General features: G+C 60.9%; 1 protein-coding gene across 1 annotated transcript in view; it reads left to right on the top strand.

Annotated features, from left to right (window-relative positions):
• The first annotated feature begins 168 nt into the window (after nt 1-168).
• The window catches only part of LOC113209481 (myosin heavy chain 95F), a 28482-nt gene continuing 17692 nt past the window's right edge, over nt 169-10958 (top strand). Inside the window, exon 1 of the mRNA XM_026427017.2 lies at nt 169-409. The gene's annotated coding sequence lies outside the window, so the exon portion shown is untranslated. The remainder of the gene's footprint in view (nt 410-10958) is intronic.

Below are 10958 nucleotides of genomic sequence, written 5' to 3'. Positions count from 1 at the left end.
GTCTGTAACTGGCTGAGGCAATCGAGCGCAGTAAGTGCAGTAACTTCTGTCTCGGTAGAAAGGGGGGGGGGGGCAGCCGAAGCGGCCCGAGTCGAGTTCGTTGAGTGCTCGTGCTCGGCTGGCTGCTGGCTGGCTGGCTGGCTGGCAGGCGCAGGCTGGCTGGCAGTCAGGCAGTCCAGTCCAGTAGTAGTAAGGCTTCGGCCATTGCCGAGTTCATAACGTACGTTGCTCGGCTCGGCTTGGAGCGAGCGCCGAATCGAGTCCTTCGCATGGACGCCGCACGGAGCCTGAGCAGACGCTACTGTCCGCGTGTTTAGTGTTTGCATTTAAGCGGTCGCTGAGCTCTCCGATCTTGTCTTTGGATCAACTGATTTCTTTGACGTTCTGCGTCTTCAACATTTATTGGCAGGTGGGTGGAAACTTGAAAACTAACTGTAATGCGCGCTCTGGCGAGTCTTACGTACCTGTCAGTTTGAGTACCAACCTCGCGGCGGGGGCGGTAAATCTCTTCAGCATGCTGTCAAATTGCCAATCTGCACGGATGTGTAAGCGAGTAACGCTTGTCTCCCTTTTAGTTTGCTTACAGCGTCATAAATTTGTTCTGCATCGCTGGCAATATTTGTGTGAGTTTTGATTTCGTGTGTGCAAGCGGACTGTACGCGAGGGCGGCAAAAGTTTAGTACTTGAAAAGACGGAAGGATTTTCCAGTTTGCTGGGTTTGCAACGCCCAGTCTGCTTAATTTAAGCTATGGTACATTGTTTTGAGTACGGCCTCGCCCTAGCTCGAGTCGTTCCTATCCCTATCTGTTGGCATGGTTTAGAAATTTGGAGTAGCATGGGAATTTTGACCTCCTCTACACTCCAACCCGGGTAGCGCCAATCTGGTGATGCAAATTAAAATGCGCATTTTAGACTCATTTTATGCGCATATTGCATTAAATGCGTCAAAAATGTGTGACCTTTCATGTGCATTTCTATGCGCATTGCCGCATTAAATACGCTCTTATTGGCGTTATGTAGGGATACGACAGAGCTTAAACATAAATCTACTCTGGTTTTCAGTTTCACGTTTATAACTGTCTAACTATCGTACCCAAGTTTCAAGACTGAATTGTGTCTCTCTTCCCCTATACCGTCTCTAACCGCCCCATGCCGAAGCAGGTGTAAAGGGGGGGGGGGGGAGCTTCCGGTACCTTCGGTCTCGGTGCCAACCCCTGGACTCCCTCGTCTCGTACGTCGAGCAAAGTTACACCGGGTACGTAAGCGCACGGGTTGCCTACCTTCAGGCAGAGTCTCACCACCTCACTACTTCCCTCCCGTTGCTTCTCCTGCAACAGGGCCAGAACAACCACAAGGCGCGACGAGCGGTGTACTTAATTTGATTTATTTCATATCGCAGAGAACCGTCTGTTTTGGTATGCGTGCTGGTGTGCGTGGTATTGCCTACCCAGATGCGCCATGGGGCCTTACGGGCAGAGCGAGTATGCAAACCCGCTCGCAGCCGCCCGCTGCTCCCTTTGCCTGTAAGGTGGGTAGGCAAACCCGGTCGCACCGGCACGTTCGCCGCAATATCCGGTGCGTTATATACACCATTCCCCTGATTCGCGGTTGTGGACATGAGACCCCTAACATTACCCAACTTAAGCCTCCACTCGCGCACACCGAAGAGCGCTGCTAGTGCGACGCCCATCTCGTCTTGTCGGGGAGAAAGACTAGGAGCTGCGGGTAGAGCGATTTGTGGGAAATGGCCGTAATTGCTGGACTGTTGGTCATTTTATTTTATTTTGGTTCTGTGGCTCCTGCTACGCCACCAGTCCGCTGCGAAAGAGTGGCAAAGGGGGTGAGGGAGAGACGGGGGAAGGCGCTGGAGCGTGACTGCTTGGTCCGGGACCGTGGCCGGCCTGCTGTCGTGGTCGAGCTGTTCCCCGTCCTGTCCCTTTTCCCTCTCGACTACCCCCCACCTCGGCGTCGTCGCCACCCTCAGCCTACCGATTTCTCTGCTCTTACCATTATTCCGTTCCATTCCTTTTCACATATTGTCGCTATATATTTTTCCGTTCGGGCACCCTGAAGCTCCCGCCTGTTTGTGAGGCTCACCATGTTAGTAGTGAGTGTCCGGTCGTTCTGGTGCTGGTGAGTGCTGCGGCTGCCGAGTCTGCTCAGCGCTGGTCAGCCCGGTCAGCCCAACTCGACCACCTGTCGCGTGGCCGCCCCGGCCGCCCTGCCCCCTCGGCCCCCTCGTCCAGAGCAAGGCGAGACGCTTTGTTGTTTCTGTTTCCATTGAGATGCGCAGGCCAGGGAGGCCAGGTCGCGGGCCGCGGTGTGGTGGGGCGTGGCGGGCGCCCTGGTTGGCGGTGCGTGGGTTGGGCGGGGCGGGGCCCACTCAGCACAAACGTGCACGCCGTGCTGTGCGCGGAGCTACGGAGCTCACGTGTGTTGTGTTGTGGGCGTCGCTGCCCGCCGAAATAATATGTGTCCGACGCCTGTAGCCTCTCCGCCTGCCGATCGTGGTCGTCGTGGTCACCCGGAGCTGCGATTCGCACTTGGCGCTGGGCTGGCCCCCAAGGCGGTCTAAAAGTTTCACGAGTTTGACGGAGATGCGGGCTTCGCGTGGCCTTGTTACGTCACAGCTTTTGCAGAGAAGGCCTGGGCCTGGCCTGGCTCGGCCAGAAGGACCGTCGCTAATTAGAATCTGCACGAACGAGCTCTGGTCTGGTACAGTCTAGCACAGTACAGTTCGGTCGGACCTGGGGGTGGGTGCGCCCCCTGTCTGTAGGCTGCAGGGTCGTTTCGCCAGGGCCAGGATGTCCAACCCCGTCCGGCCCGGCCACTAACTAGCTCAGGGCGATCTTTGATGACACGGTGGAAGGGCGCGGAATCGCGACCCTTGTGGGGGGGGGGGGGTGTCTAGGGACACGCCTGGCCGTTAAGCCTCGCCCCCCCCCCCACTCCTAGGCCGGATCGACTTCCTCCACTCGAACGCAGGAAACCCCGACAGTGCCGAAATCCGTAAAGCCCTTTGCTATGGACGTGTGACGTGTTTCAGCCGTCGGAGAAACCGTATGTACACTGCCCGGCAGAAAAAGAATGGCCTTATGGCGCGACCAGGCGCTGGCGCTTTCGCTTGGGACTGGGTTGACTGAGTCTGCGAAGTTTGACCTCCAGGGTACCAGCCCTCGAGGTATGACACTCTGCAGACTGATTCCGAAGAGCGCTCTCCTACAGGGTGGTCCACAGACCCCTTCCTTCATGTTGCTTATACTGTAACGCAGGCAGGCGTGCGAACGGGTTGCATACTCGCACGGGGCCAAGGCGCCGCGGTGAGCGACGATAGGCAAGCCCGCACCCAGCATAAGCAAAAGAAAGGAAGGGGTCTGTGGACAACCCTGTAGACCCTGTATATACCTCCGTCCTTGTCACACTCTTGGGGCAGCGCCCCTTGCGCGCTCTTCGGAATCAGTCTGCAGATGCGGCTGCAGTTACTGAACCCCGGTGCGCTGCTGCGGTCGGCTCTTGTCTCGCCGCACACTTTTCCCCCATTATTATTTTTACAATGAGACGGCGGGCAAAGTGGGCCGGGCTCGGACGGCCCGGACCCTGGGCCCCCGGGGCCCCTGGGCCTGGACGGCAGCGCGGGGGAGGGGCAGTGGCGCGGCCAGCCTGCACCGCCTGCGCCGCCTGCACCGCGCGCTGCCCGCGGCCGTGTCGCGACCAGGGCCCCGTGGACGGCCCGGGACGGCCCCCGCGTGCCACTTTGCTGCACCGCGGAGCCGAGCTTCGTCTTGCCGCAATGTTTTGTCGGGACGGCACCACCGCAGTGTTGTTGCTATGGTTTGTGATGGTGATGTCTGCTCGCGGTGCACGGCCCATGCTGCCAGCTGCCATGATGGTGGACGAATGGGGCACTCATTGTTTTAGGTGTTTTTTGTCGTTGTATTTTTATTAAGTCCTCCAGCTGTCCGCTCCTCGGTCGGCTCGTCGGCTCCCTTCCCCGCGACGCGGAGCGGCACAGTCACAGCCAGTCTCGTCCCTCCGAACGGATGTGACGCATCCAGCCGATGGCAACCTTGGGCCCCCACGGCCCCCGGCGCGATGCAGCGGCGGGCGGCGGCGCGGCAATGGAGGCGACACGGCCGCGCCCCACCCCCCGCCGCGCCCGCACGGCCACGCTGCTCTGCGACGTTTACCTCGCCAAAAGAATAATCTCCACTCGAGTGTACAGAGTGCCTCGGCTTGTGAGGACTCTGGTGAATCAGCCACCTCGCCGTCGACGTCGCCGTTGGAGAGCATGGCGCGGGCCGCTCGCGTGCGTACTGCTGCTGTACTCGGGGACCGGCCGCGGCCGCTCCGCTGGACGCCCTGTCCGCCGCTGCGCTGCGCAAGGCTCGCCGTCCAATTGTCCCCTCGCGGGCTCAGCTGCTGCTGCTGCGCCTGGCTGCGCCGCACACTGTTCAGTCCGGCCATTACACCCGTTACACCGGGCGGCGCTCGAGAGAGACGCCGCCGGTCTCTTTAGCTGTGAGAACAATTACAACTCTACTAAATACCCTCCATAGACGCTGCTATCGCCGCGCCCATCTCGTGTGAAATCAGCTCCCCGGCCCTCGGCGGCGCGGTGCATCGGCGTGAACCTCTCTGCGATGACTGCACAAGTTTTTTTTCTTGATTCCGTCCGTCTGCCGGGTGCGGTCCGCAAACGACTGCGCGGGGAGTCCTTGCTGCATGGCCGGGCCGGGCCGGCGCGCATCAGACTCGAGTGGTTGGAGCGAATGCAGCCTGCCCGGCCCCCGGCCCGGCCGCGGAGGTCCCGCCATGTCCTGGCCATGTCCCGCCGTCATGGGCTGCGCGCGGTCGCCGGCCCTCATGGCTGCACAGCTGTGTGCCCCGCTGGCTGCGCAGTCTCATGTCGCGAGGTCCATGGCGTCCGTAAGGGAGCAGGGCGCCGGCTGTTTTTGTTTCCGGCTCGCTCTGGTGAGCCTCGGGGGGTCCGAGGGGTTCTCTGCATCCGGGCGCCGGGCGTGCGGTGGCGGTGATGATGGCGAGTTGGGTGAGGTGAGTTGACTTTTGGAAACCGGAAATCAAACGAAACCCCCCCGGCTCTCTCGCTCGCCCCCCGGAAACACGCTCCCCTGGTCGGTGTCGCTACCGGCGCGCCCGACACCTGGGCGTCGTGCGTGTCACGCTGCGTCAGCTGTGCGTGCGCAGCGACGGAGCGTGCGTCCCGGGTCAGGCACTCGGCGGCCGTGTTGCAGCGTCACTGCGGAAGCATCGTGTCGTTGTGAGAGTCAAAAGTGTGTGATGGACAGGGACATTCCATCGCTAGAAAGTGGCGAACACGACAGTGGTGTCTCCTCATTTGCTTCCACAAAAAGCCCAATAGCGTGCCTGTGGGGAGCCGAGTTGCTGCTGGCCGGCGGTCACGCCCACGCTTCATCATGCAAACTTTGTGCGCCCACGCCCCGCCCCGCGCTTAATGCGCGAGTTCTGAGCAGAGCTGGGCAGTGCACCGGCGCTGACCCTCCTCCCATTGCAGAGAGATCAAGAGAGATGCTAGTTGGCTGCTGCTGGTGATGATCCACTTCTGGACCGGACCGCTAGCCCCGCCCCGCCCCGCCACGCCACGCGGCTGCATCGCGGCCGCTGCAAACTCCACGCCCACGACACGGCCGCGATGAGCACCCCCTGGCCAGCCCTCCAGGCGCAAGCGATGGCGCGCTCGCCCTGGATACCCCCTGAGATGCGCCCATCGGGTCGCGTACGCTCGGCTCGGCAGGGTTCTGAAAAAGAGCTTGGGGGAGGGGGGGGAGGGCAAGGTGCAGCAAGCAACGAAAAGCAAGCCGTATAAGGAATGGGTTATCAACAGATTAGGCAGCGTGTTAGCGTGTGCCCGCCCGTGGCGTGGCGTGGCGTGGCGTGAGGAGGAAGCGGGCGGTAATAGTGGAAGGCGCGTGCTAACTGCGGGGCGCGGGGCGGGGCGGGGGGCGGGCATCCCCGGGGGGAGTCCATTACAGAGCGGGGAGCAGGATTCCTCTGGAAAGTGAAGCGCCGCGCACGAGTGTTCTGCACGCCGCGGCTCGACGAGAGTCGGAGTGAACGGGGTGCCAAAGTCATTTTTCCGCTCGGCTGCCGACAGGCGCACTCAGCGCGCGCGGCGCGAGGGCGGGGCGGCGTCGCCTCTCACCGGCACCGCCGGCCGGCTGCTCACTGTTCCGGGCTCCGCGGGGAAGACCGCGGCCCTCCACGGCCCTAGCCCTCCCTCCCCCGCCCCCCGCAGCTGCGCTGAGAGCGCGCTCAGCGTAGCAGCAGCTTTTGGTTCGGATTGGAATCCGGCTGCGGCAGCGATCGCTGCGCTCCTTCGGTGGAGGTGGAGCGACGCGCGGGCTCGGAGAATTTTGGCTAGCACGAGAATTTTTGACCGGAAACCTCGGTGGCCGGTGTAGTGTGGCTGTGCTTGGTCTGCTGTAGGATTCCACAGTACGCGAAGAGCTTTGGGTTTCTTTCTAGAGGAATTCGCGGCCGCTGGTCTGGCTGGCCACGCTGTTCCGGAAATCGTTCCCGAGCCTGGCGCCTTAGGGCGCCCAGCAAGTATGCAACCCGCCCACACGCCTGCATGCGGTACAGTATACCCCGGAATAAGAGGAAGGCGCAAATCACCCACCCGCTGTATCTTTCGTGACTGCAGGAAACAAAAGCCCCGCCAACTCGGTTCGAATTTTTATCGCGAGTCGTGAGGTAGGTAAACACGACGGCGTTGGCCACCGTTGGTCGCGTTGGTTCGCGCTGCTGTACTTCCAGCGGGCCAGATTAAGTGCGCCGCTCCGCGCCACGCCCCCGCGGAGGGTTCACACGGGGTTGCTGGGAACTTGAGCGCGTAAGCGTCGTGGTCGGTCGGCAACAGGCGCAGCCGCGCTGCTTGTTGCGAGAGATTTTTGTGTTTTCCTGGACTGAAGACTGGAGCTTTGAGGGGAAGTATCCAGCCGGGGCGGATCGCATTGGGTGACACTGGCTGTACGTACTGTACTGGTACTGCAGGAACAGGCCACTACTGTACCTGGATCCCGCCGACGAGCCGGGTATATTCCCTTTTTTTTACACCCATTCTGTATTATTCCACTCCACCGCAGTCTCCTCTTCTGCTCGCCGACTGCTCCACGACAGGTGTTTTTATTTCCCCCTCCCGAGTTTTCCTCTTCCTCTTCCACTCCGGCAACGCTGTGCAGGGCGACACATCCTAGTGAGCTCGCCTACTCGATCGTTATGCCCGTCCGCCATCTGTAACGGTGCTCGCTGCTGGGGCGGCGCGAGCACTCGCGCACTCGAGCTCCGGGCCGGCTGCTGCGCGCTTCTTACGCGAGCGGACCGTGGACCCCGGCCCGGCACAGGCACAGGCACTGACACAGGCACAGGGCACAGCCCGGCACGGCCCGGCACAACATGGTACAGCACATCCCGGCACATAGTCCGGCACAGCCCAGCACAGCCACCTTGAGCACAGCCTACCACAGCCCGAAACTGCTCAGCACAGAGCAGAGTCCGGCTCAGCAGCCCGGGGCCCCGGTGACGAGCGGCTCTGACCCGCTGCTCGGCGCGGACACCAGCACCGCCCTATGCCGCTGGAGATTATCTACCGGTGCAGTGCCCGTGCCCGGGCCGGGCCGGAGCCACCGTCCATGCCTCGGTCCATGCGCTGCTGCTGCAAACCGGTTGCCTTGCTCTGCCGTGATGTACCGCAAGCTGCTGCTGCTGCTGCTGCCGCCCCAGCTGCCGCCGCGGGCTCTCGAGTGTGCGGCATCGATGTAACTATCGTGAAGCACGTTTCCAGATGCGTGGCTCTGTATGGTGGCGGGGCAGGGCCGGCCGTAAAGCTCTCTCGAGCCGGGCCGAGCTAGAGCGCGCCATCCGCGTATCAGTCCCAAAGGCGCGGGGTGGGAAGGGGAGGGGCGGGTCCTTCCGCGGCACGATTCGCCTTGCTCCCATGTATGGTGAATGCCGTGCCTGCTTGATGATGGCGGCGGATGACGCGCTAGCCGTCAGCCAAACCGAACACTGTACTACTCTTCAAGAAGAGTGCGCGCGCGCGTGGTTTGCCGATCTCCTAAACGAACACTGTACGGACCAAGTTTGGGCGCCACAAGTGACTTTTTGGAAGAGTCCAGTGGTGATGGAGCGACATGCCACCACATGCTACGGGGCGTTTGACGGATTCGCCGCTGCGAGTGTCTGCCGGACCGGAAGACGCACCCGGCGTCCGGCCCGCGGTGAATTCCAAGCGTCTATATCTGATCCGTGTAGACCAAAGCGAATGGATATCGGATTCGGAAGTGACGCAGGGCGTTACACCAAATCCCCGTGACTCACCCCTCACCCCTCCCACCTCCTATTTTTCTTTCATTCCATTCTTCCTCGTTTTCCTTTCCCCGCCCGCGTGGATGAGAGAGCACTGCACAGCATGGCGCATTCCCCCCTCCGCCCCCCCCCTCTTCCCCATCCTCTCGGGAGGCGGCCAGGCCGAAAATGTCTGTCGGACACGAACCAGCGGAACCGGCACAGGGACCACACAGCTCTGTTTCGGAAATAAGTTTTTTCCTTTCCGGCCTCGCTTGCGTTGCGCCGCAGGAGGCCCCGTGTCATCACTTCATCTTCAATTACAATTTCTTTTCGCGGCTGCGCGCACGCCTGTACCCTCGCTGTTTATTTATTTTCTCTTTTCCAGCAGTGGAGCGATTGAACGGTTGTTTGGGAGAGGTGGGGGATGGGGGCTGTCCTCTGCGAGGGAACGTCTAAGGAAGGATTCAACCAGCAGCAGGGCTGGAGCAACAAGAAGAAATTGTAGGGGGGGGGGGCGCTCTGCTTCTCTGCTCTAGCACACTCTACCAGGCCAGAGCTGCTCCCCACTTCGCACGAGTCACGCGCGAGTCCCAGCGTTGCTGCTTCGTGTGTTGGGACAGGTCCGGGACTCGTCGCGTGAGCCCGCGCTCACGGAGGTTAGGCAACCCGAGCGCAGCGGTGTGTCACGGCCCCCGTGTATTGCCTATGCTGCCGGCGCTCGTTGAGCCCCCGGAGGTTAGGCAACCTGAGCGCAGCGGTGTGTCACGGCCCCGGGTATTGCCTATGCTGCAGGCGCTCGTTGAGCCCCCGGAGGTTAGGCAACCTGAGCGCAGCGGTGTGTTACGGCCCCGGGTATTGCCTATGCTGCAGGCGCTCGTTGAGCCCCCGGAGGTTAGGCAACCTGAGCGCAGCGGTGTGTCACGGCCCCGGGTATTGCCTATGCTGCAGGCGCTCGTCGCGCCCCCGGAGGTACGTCAACCCGAGCGCAGCGATGTGTCACGCTCCCGGCTATTGCCTATGCTGCAGGCGCTCGTTGAGCCCCCGGAGGTTAGGCAACCCGAGCGCACCGGTGTGTCACGGCCCCGGGTATTGCCTATGCTGCAGGCGCTCGCCTCGGAGACAGCTTCTGTCGCTCGGGCTGTCGTCTTTTCTTTTGCCGCTCGGGTCTACGTGGATGGATGAGTGCCTCGACTGACTGCAGGCTGTACTCTGGCCCTGTGCTGAAGCCGGTCCAGTCCGTGCCGTCCGCCCTAGGCAGTGTCTTGCGGCCGGCCGGCTTGGCTTGGCGTAGCGCGGCGCGGAGTGGCCGGCGAGGCTCGCTGCGATCTTTCCGGTTTGTGGCGGCGCTGCGGTACGGTACTCGGGCCGGCTGGCCAGTCAGTGCCTTGTCTCGTCAGTGTGTCCTCTGCGCCCGGCCCGGCCCGGCCCGGCCCGGCTCGGCTCGGCTCGGCCGTCATGTCAGTCGGACGGATGGAGCGCGAGGAGGAAAAGAAAAGTCTTGGCGTGGTTCTAAGGGGACCGTAGGAGGTTCCACACCGCTTTCTGGTGGATTACACGCTCTGGGATAAAAAGCCTCTCAGACTGTGTGGTAAAGTTCATCGTAAACTGGTACCAGGAAAAAACTTATGAGGGGATACTTTATACTCTCATCCACGAGTTTTTCTTACTCTGAATTCTCGATTCATGTGACAAATGCCGTGTCACGATACACGAAAACATGCCCCCTAGTCACACCTTTTTGGCGTGCAACTGCGTGGGTGTGGGCCAGGAGGGCCAACCTTCTTGAGGCAGCGATGGGAATCCGGCCAGCGTGTAATAATAACAAGCGGTGATCCTCGCTGGAGCGGCAGAGCGGCAGTGCCGGCCTCGTTAGTCGGGACAAAATGTTCCTGGCGGCGGTGCTTAAAACGTACGGAGCAGAGCGGAGCACCCACTAAACTCAGTATTTTTAAAGGCTCCATTGCGTTGTTTTTTGTGCTGTTTCTTTTATTTGTGTTTTTTTGCAATGTTGGCCCACGCGTGGCCAGCAGCTCATCACCTGAATCAAATTGCACTTGCCACACCCGGCTGCCCCGGCCGACACCGCCACGCCAACGCCCGCCTGATCAACACACTGCCGTGCTACTGCTGCTGCTGGTTGCAGCGCGCATAACTTTTAATATATTTTAATGGAATAATGAATAATGCTGATATTGTTTTTTTTCCTCCCCTCAAATCATTCGCTGTTGTGTTGGCGCGTGGCATCAGGCAGCTGGCAGGACGGTCGTGCACCGCTGACAACCTCCTTTGTCTGCCGCCCCGCCCCGCCCAGCCCCGCTCCGTGTGCCGTGCGGCACGCAGATAGCGTTATCATCATGACCCCCTCGTCCCCTCCTCAGGACCCGGGCCCCCTGCTTTTTGCCGAACTAGGAAACATTGTCCTTTTGCGGTGCAGGCAATATTCCTTTCACCTTTACACGACTCGTCGACTCGTCCGATAAGGCGCGCCTTGCTATCGCCAATTCCGAGCCGTTTCTTCTTCTTCTATCTCGGGGCGTGCCTTTTATTCGGTGTGAATTAGGGGCCCGTTTAAAATGCACATTGCAATAGTTTCTACGTGTGTTTTATTTTTTTTCTGTACACTTTTTTTT

Source organism: Frankliniella occidentalis, unplaced genomic scaffold (assembly GCF_000697945.3).
Source record: "Frankliniella occidentalis isolate FOCC.00 unplaced genomic scaffold, Focc_3.1 Scaffold353, whole genome shotgun sequence".
NCBI classification, from domain to species: Eukaryota; Metazoa; Arthropoda; class Insecta; order Thysanoptera; family Thripidae; genus Frankliniella; species Frankliniella occidentalis.
The sequence above is the reverse complement of the archived record's forward strand: the minus strand, read 5'-3'. Positions and strand labels throughout refer to the sequence as shown.